We start from the raw sequence: 7,528 nt of genomic DNA on the forward strand, positions 1-7,528 counted from the left end.
TATATATATATATATATATATATATATATATATATATATATATATATATATATATATATATATATATATATATATATATATATATATGCTGATTTTAATTATATTTGTGTGTTTATTTTCAGTTTAACTAATTACAATTATTATATGAAGCGGTCTAATAGATCCTGCAAGCTTTCTCCTGACTCATTCTGTTATGTTTGTGGTTACTAAATCAGTCCAACACAAACTAAACATAAGATTGCCAGTGGTACAAAATTCTTTACGAAGGATGGCTACGTGGAATCCGAAGTCAATGCTCTTTGCGATTCCAAGAATATGGAGAGAACCAACGAACTATCATTTAGACTGCTATTTCTACATGGTTGATATTTCAAAGTATAAAAAGGCGAAGGATGGGCTGACTCTAGTTTATCCAAGAATACCATCTTCTATTGGATCAGTTCCACACAGTGATGAATTGCCTGTTTCTACTCCACCTTAATCTGAAGAAGCGGCTGCATATCATTCTGAAGAAGACACACCAGATGAATATAGTGATGAATGTGATTTCAGGGAACTGAATGATTCACCTCATTTTTCTAACCAATAAGAACTTGATGAATCAGTATGAAATTTAGGTCTCACTTAATCAAATGCAGAACTTTTGATGTCACGTTTGAAAGAATGGAATTTATTAGATCCTCGTAAATACCGAAAAAAACACAAAACATTTTCATGCTTTTATATAGTATCAGAATCACTGTGCCACTGTCATGACGTTCGTGATCTTTTCGATGACATTGGCATTGCTCACAATCCTAAAGAGTTGAGGTTATTCATTGACAGCTCAAAAAGAGGTTTGAAGGCAGTTTTGCTCCAGAATGGAAATTAACTTCCTTCGATTCTAGTAGCTCATTCCGTTCATCTAAAGGAAGACTTCAAGAACGTGAAGTTGTTGCTTCAAAAAATTAACTGCGATAGTTACAAGTGGGATATATGTGGAGACTTTAAGATGCTAGCATTTCTTCTCGGTCTACAAGGAGGATACACAAAGTATTCATGTTTTCTCTTTTTATGGGATAGCAGGGCTGATGACCAGCACTTTATAAGAGTGGCCTGTAAGAGAACATTTACAGCCTGGTTTGCACAGTGTTAAAAATCAATCCCTGATACCTTTTGAGAAGATCTTTCTACCAGTCCTGTTTCCGAAGGTATCAGATGCAAAAATTTCAGCAGGTATATTCGTTGGTCCACAGGTTAAAGTTATGTTGGCATGTAATGAGCTGGAGGTCAAAATGTCTGCTGTTGAAAAAGAAGTATGGATTGGGTTTAGACATGTTGTTCATAGTCTTTAGGCAACAAAAAGAGTGATAACTACAAAAACTAGCGCAAAACTTAATTGAACGATATGCAAATATGAAAAGTAGAATGTCAATAAAGCTGCGTTACCTGCATACACACTTGGAATTTTTCAGACCAAATTTGGGTGATGTAATTGAAGAGCACGGAGAACATTTTCATAAGGATATTCTTGCAATGGAGAAAAGATACCACGGCAAATGGGATGCAGCTATGATGGGTGACTATATGTGGTGTTTGATACGCGATGACGACAAACTTCATAAAAGAAAATCACGTTCTACTGTTCACTTCTAGTGTTTTATAAGAATTTTGCAATCGATCCTACAAAAGAAAAGATAAAAATTACAGGTCTAAATTACAGCTTAGACGGTTACCAAAGAAAGATAAAAGAAATCAACCAAAAGTTGTTCAAATTAGTTGACGTTTCTGTGTGCTTTCGAACGTTTTCCCTTAACATCGATTGACATCTTTTTGCTGTCTTTTTTTTTTTTTTTTGTAACTTCGTTGAGGAGTTGAAACTCACTAACATTAAAAAACAGTGATATGCTTAAAAGTTTCTGCTTGGTACTTTTTCTCTTAACATTAATGAAAAAGCTGGTCATTTGTTGTGGTATTTTTTTTGGCACGATGTATCGTTGATTTATCATTAGTGTCAAAGCATGTGAGGTCAGCATTTTATTATCGTTATTTCCTATGACAAGATTTTCATCGACACGCAATACGGAAATATGGAGCTACTGTATTCTCAAAAGAATAATCAGCACAGAATTAACTAAGAGTTTGGTATGTAGATAAAAAAAAGTATTTTCACCTTGAACAAAAGAGTTTGGTCTTGAGAGTCAAGCTAAAAGACACTCAACGGTCTTTGGGCAGTCCCAAGATGTTTACGTCAGTTACTTTGTGACGATTCTTCACACTCGCCAACTATTTCTTTAATTTACAAACTTTTACTTTCCAAGTGCATCTGAGTGTTCAGAAACATTTGTTAAAGTAGAAAATTTACCAAAAATACCTTCGTTGCTCAAGTATTCAGAATCTGCAGATTTGTTACATTTATATGAGCTCAGTAATGAAAAATTGAAATGAACTAGTTTTATAGATTCAACTCACTTAGGTTCTTTGACTTGTTGTTTTTTCACGACGACGTCCGTATTACACATCTTCATCTTGGTATTTACCCCCAAAGTGTCTACGATTTGAGTGGAGCAACTAGGTTGCTCACTCGCAACTTGCGTAGAAAAGGTTGCAAAAGAAAGATAGGACACTTTATCCTCCGAAAACTGAAAATCATTAGTTTCCGATGCTGAAGGTTCAACCCTGTTGATAGCTAATTTGCACAGCTTTTCTTGATGACGTCTGGACTACACATCTTCATCTTGGTATTTACCCCCAAAGTGTCTATGATTTGAGTTGAGCAACTAGGTTGCTCACTCCCAACTCGGGTAGAAAAGGCTTCAAAAGATAAATAGGACACTTTATCCTCCGAAAACTGAGAAGCATTAGTTTCCGATGCTGAAGGTTCAACCCTGTTGCTAGCTAATTTGCACAGCTTTTTTTGACGACGTCTGGACTACACATCTTCATCTTGGTATTTACCCCCAAAGTGTCTATGATTTGAGTTGAGCAACTAGGTTGCTCACTCCCAACTCGGGTAGAAAAGGCTTCAAAAGATAAATAGGACACTTTATCCTCCGAAAACTGAGAAGCATTAGTTTCCGATGCTGAAGGTTCAACCCTGTTGTTAGCCATTTTGCACAGCTTTTTTTTTTAACATATTTCAACATTTTTCTCTTCACAAATGGAATGAGTCATGAGAATTTAAGTTTAATTCAAGAACACTAACTTTATTTCGATTTTTCGATTTCTGGTGTTAGAATTTGATGTAGTTTAGTATTATATTAATTGCTATGACAACAACTATGCATCAATAGCAGCAGTCTCTCATTGTGATTTGTTAAAAATTGTCCCTTTTTTGAGACGATATTTTGATTGTTAATTTTTTCGAATTTCCTTCAATTTGAATTTTTTTTTTTTTTTTTTTTTTTTTTCTTGTCATAAAAATCTTACACTGCTGTTTTTTTTAAATCCTTTATGTAAAAAATCTTTTTTGAATGGTTAAAAGAGGTCGGGAAGTCAGGAAAGTCATCTTCAAAAAACAACTCTCTCTCTCGAAAGAGGTTTAGGAGAAAATTCGTTGTTAGTGATTTATCCACATTGAAACGACTTTTTCTTTAAAAAATCTAAATAAAGAAAAGAGTAAGTGGCGCTCTTTGTCTTTCAGTGTACCCTTTGTCAAACTATACTACAGTGATGCGTATAACTAAGAGTCGTTAACTTCGAAGTGGTCGTGAATAAATTTTTGAGGTCGTCAAACTCAAAGAAATATATTTGAGAATAAAGTATACAAGGCCATAGTCTCTATGGCCTTGAATTAGGCGACCCCCAGTTTGCGCCTTATTGTTATACTACATGTACTAATTTGACCAAGTTTAGGTCTTTTTTACCTCTAAGGCGTTGGGCTAAGTTTCGAAGACGAGTAAAGCGTGTAAACAAAAAAATGTGAAAGTAGAAAACTTCCTAAAAAAAGTAATCCTCAATTTTTATTTGAAACTATATAATAATCCCTATGCATCAACATCGAAGATAAAATGTTTCAAAGGAATTAATTTAATTAACTGCGAACATCTAATAAAGTTTTAATCCTATGTTTTGGTGGTCCTCATAGGCTTGCGCACAGCATTATAATCATAACTATTTGATGTTTTTTTCCAAGAAATTTTCAAATCGTTGATGTTACTGCAAAGTGTTTTTCATTTTTTTTCATTTTTCGTTTTATGATTATCCACATGGTTAATCATTATCCAAAAAGCCCAAAAATCCTCCAAACTGCCCAGAAGTAAGAGTTATTGAAAAGTACTGACTTTTTCAATGACTCTCATTTCTGGGCAGTTTGGAGAATGAATTGTTTTAGGCACAATTTATGATCCGTTAAAAACATTCAACATCTTTTTTCAATTTAGTTTTACATAACGTTAAACAATCATTAAACATAAAAGATCATTTTGATTTCAAAATGTCGGAAATGAAGATCTAGAAAAAATGCAGCAGGTTTAGAAATTATTCTGACAGATTCTCAGATTACACCGATTTATACATCTCTTAATATTGTGAAGCAGAAACCAGGCTTGTGGAGCCGAGCCGGAGCCGGGGAACCGTGGTGCCGTTGTTTTTTGGTGGAGCCGGAGCCGAACCCGGAGCCGAAAAAATCTCGCGGCTCACGGCTCTCTTGTATTTTTAATGGAATTTTAAGACAAATATTATTCACTCATTGTTGAACGAACTTGTTGAATATTATAAATGTTAAATTATTATAATATCGATAACTTATTTTAAAACCTAATAAAGCAACATATTTTAAATTATTATAATATGTTGCTTTATTAGGTTTTAAAATAAGTTATCTTAACTCACCAGAAATGAGGATTATTTAAACAAAATATCGTTGATATTTTGTTTAAAAATGCTCGTTGGTATACTCTTTCTTATGTATGCACGTTCTATAAGTAATTTAAAAAAACAGCAACCAATTAAAAAAGTTGAAACTCGTAAAAAAAAAAAAACTAGCGCGAAACCTTTACACTGTTATTATTAAAATACATGTAAACATAAATTTATATATTGCAATTTAAATGAAGAATTAATAAATTAAAAGTTTTAATCAGATTATGTTCCGCGATATTTTGTTTAAATAATCCTCATTTCTGGTGAGTTAAGGTAACTTATTTTAAAACCTAATAAAGCAACATTAATTAAAAACTTTTTATTTAGAAGGTTCAATTAGTTTAATTACAGATTTATCTTGTTGTTGGTCTGAATAAATCCTAATTAGGAATATATTTTTCAAGTTTAATTTTTCCATTTTAGCATTTTGTTTAAAAAGTTGTTGATATACATTTAACATGACTGATGTGACTAAAAACACCGCGGTTGTAAACGAAGATATGTTCGAGGATGAATTGAAATGCTTTTCCTTCAGTGAAAAGGAAAAAACATATATTTGCCAGATTCTTGTTGAGGAGAATCAAACTAAAAAAATTTGTGGCGCGCAAGTTAAAATGTTAATGGATGGAAAACGAGTAAAAAAACCAACCTCAAATATGAAACGTCACATTAAGAAGAGCCACGGAAAACTTCATCATAAAATTGTTCAGGAGCAAGAAAAGAAAAAAGCTGCACAAAAAAGGAATATAAATGTATCCGAAGTTACTTTGTCAAGAAATGGAGATTCTCTATCTTTTGGTGGACAAAAAAAACAAAAGATACTTGACAATTTTTTTAACAAAGTTAATATAACAATATCGAAAGAAGATTTCAAAAAAGCTTTAAATATGTGAGTTCTTCAAAATGGAGCTTCGTTTAACATTTTTAGCGGAGATGGAATAGAAATTTTGAGCCGAGATTTGGCAAAAAAATTTGGCATACAGATCAGTCGTGAAAATATGCGTCAGGAAATTCAGACTTAAGCTGAAAAAAAGCGTTCTGATTTGAGAAGCGATTTGAATGGAAAACTAATTTTCCTAAAAGTTGATGGAGCATCAAGACATCGGCGAAGCTTTCTTGGAGTTAATACTCAATTTTTCTCTAGCGGCAAAATATTAATCAAAACATTAGCAGTCATCGACATACATGTCAGACACAAAGCTGAAGATATTCAAAATGCACTTGAAAACGTACTTGATAAGTTTGGCATCCGAAAAGAACAAATCCTTGGAATTAGTACTGACGATGGGTCTAACATGATTAAAATGGTGAATGATTTTGGCAAGACAATTGAGATAAACAAGATTATAGAAACACTACCTAGTGAAGATCATGATGAAGGCGGAGATGATATTACAGAAGAATAGACTATTGAAGATGCAAGTAGTGAAACTGAGGGTTCTGAATTCTGTGAATAGCAGCATGATGGTTACTTTGACGAAACCTCCAAAAATATGAACACTGTTTATCTTCAACGTTGTGGTGCACACACCCTTCAACTTGCTGTCACCGATGCAATGAAAGAATCGGAAATCAAAGTAATACTTGAGCGTACTCGTTAAGTTGCAAAAGCTTGTCGCGCTCCAATTGCTATGGAATTTTGCAAAAATACAAATCCTTTTAAAGTAATTTTATAAATTTTTTATACAAACTAATAAATATGTTTATTTGTTATATTTCAAGAATAAAATATGTTCTATAATATAGGTGGCAGTTATAGACAATGTAGTTAGATGGTCGAGTACATTTAAAATGCTTAAGCGTCTCTTAGAATTACGTGATGTTGTTGAAGAGCTAGAAGGAAAATATCCAAAAGGGAGTTTTGTAGTGCAGCCATATCAGTGGAAACAAATAAAGGAATTACAAAGTATTCTTGAAAAACCTGCTATTGCTACTCAAACCTTTCAGTTTGAGGATCTCACGCCAGGACACTTTGTCTATGTTTTTTTACAATTTTTTTGAGCGGTAAAACTTAAAAGTTTTTCTACTTTTACTTATATGAATCTTTTAACTTTTTATTACTTATAAAAAATCTTAGCACTCAAGCTCAAGCACAAAATCTTAGCAAATCAAAAGCGCCCGAGCTTATTTGACCCACCCCAGCCTAAAGGTTATTGGTGCCTAAAATAGTATGAGCATATTTTCTTTTTGCGGGGGATGATGGAGCTTCTCTTTGCACCTGCAATAAACCAGGATTGTATGAGCAAAAGAAAAGCTATAGAAAAAGCTTTGAAGATAAACAGAAAAAGTTTTGTATTGGTTTCTAACATGTTTATATATTTGTAAAAATTAAAGTGTGTACAAAAAAAATATTTTTTTAAAACTATTTTTTAATTGTTTTTTAACTCCCATTCTGAAAAACCCTGACATGATGGAAAAAACTGAGTTTATACAGAGAAAATTACACCTTTTAAGTTAATAAGACTAATTAAATATTTAAATTTCGGTACAAAGAATTCTTCAAACAACAATAACAATAATAATAATAATAATAATAATAATAATAATAATAATAATAATAATAATAATAATAATAATAATAATAATAATAATAATAATAATAATAATAATAATAATAATAATAATAATAATAATAATAATAATAATAATAATAATAACAATAATGTTAATAATAATAATAATATTA

At 32.0% G+C, this 7,528-nt stretch overlaps 1 long non-coding RNA gene across 1 annotated transcript; it reads left to right on the forward strand.

Moving 5' to 3' along the window:
• The first annotated feature begins 4,991 nt into the window (after positions 1-4,991).
• On the forward strand, positions 4,992-7,205 carry LOC149881351 (uncharacterized). Its single transcript, XR_016445843.1, has 3 exons — positions 4,992-5,105; positions 5,266-6,506; positions 6,589-7,205. It is a non-coding gene; the product is annotated as an uncharacterized LOC149881351 (long non-coding RNA).
• Positions 7,206-7,528: the final 323 nt, after the last annotated feature.

This window comes from Hydra viridissima, unplaced genomic scaffold, assembly GCF_058129835.1.
Source record: "Hydra viridissima isolate aposymbiotic clone 2 unplaced genomic scaffold, HvirCarnegie_v1 scaffold_12, whole genome shotgun sequence".
NCBI lineage: Eukaryota > Metazoa > Cnidaria > Hydrozoa > Anthoathecata > Hydridae > Hydra > Hydra viridissima.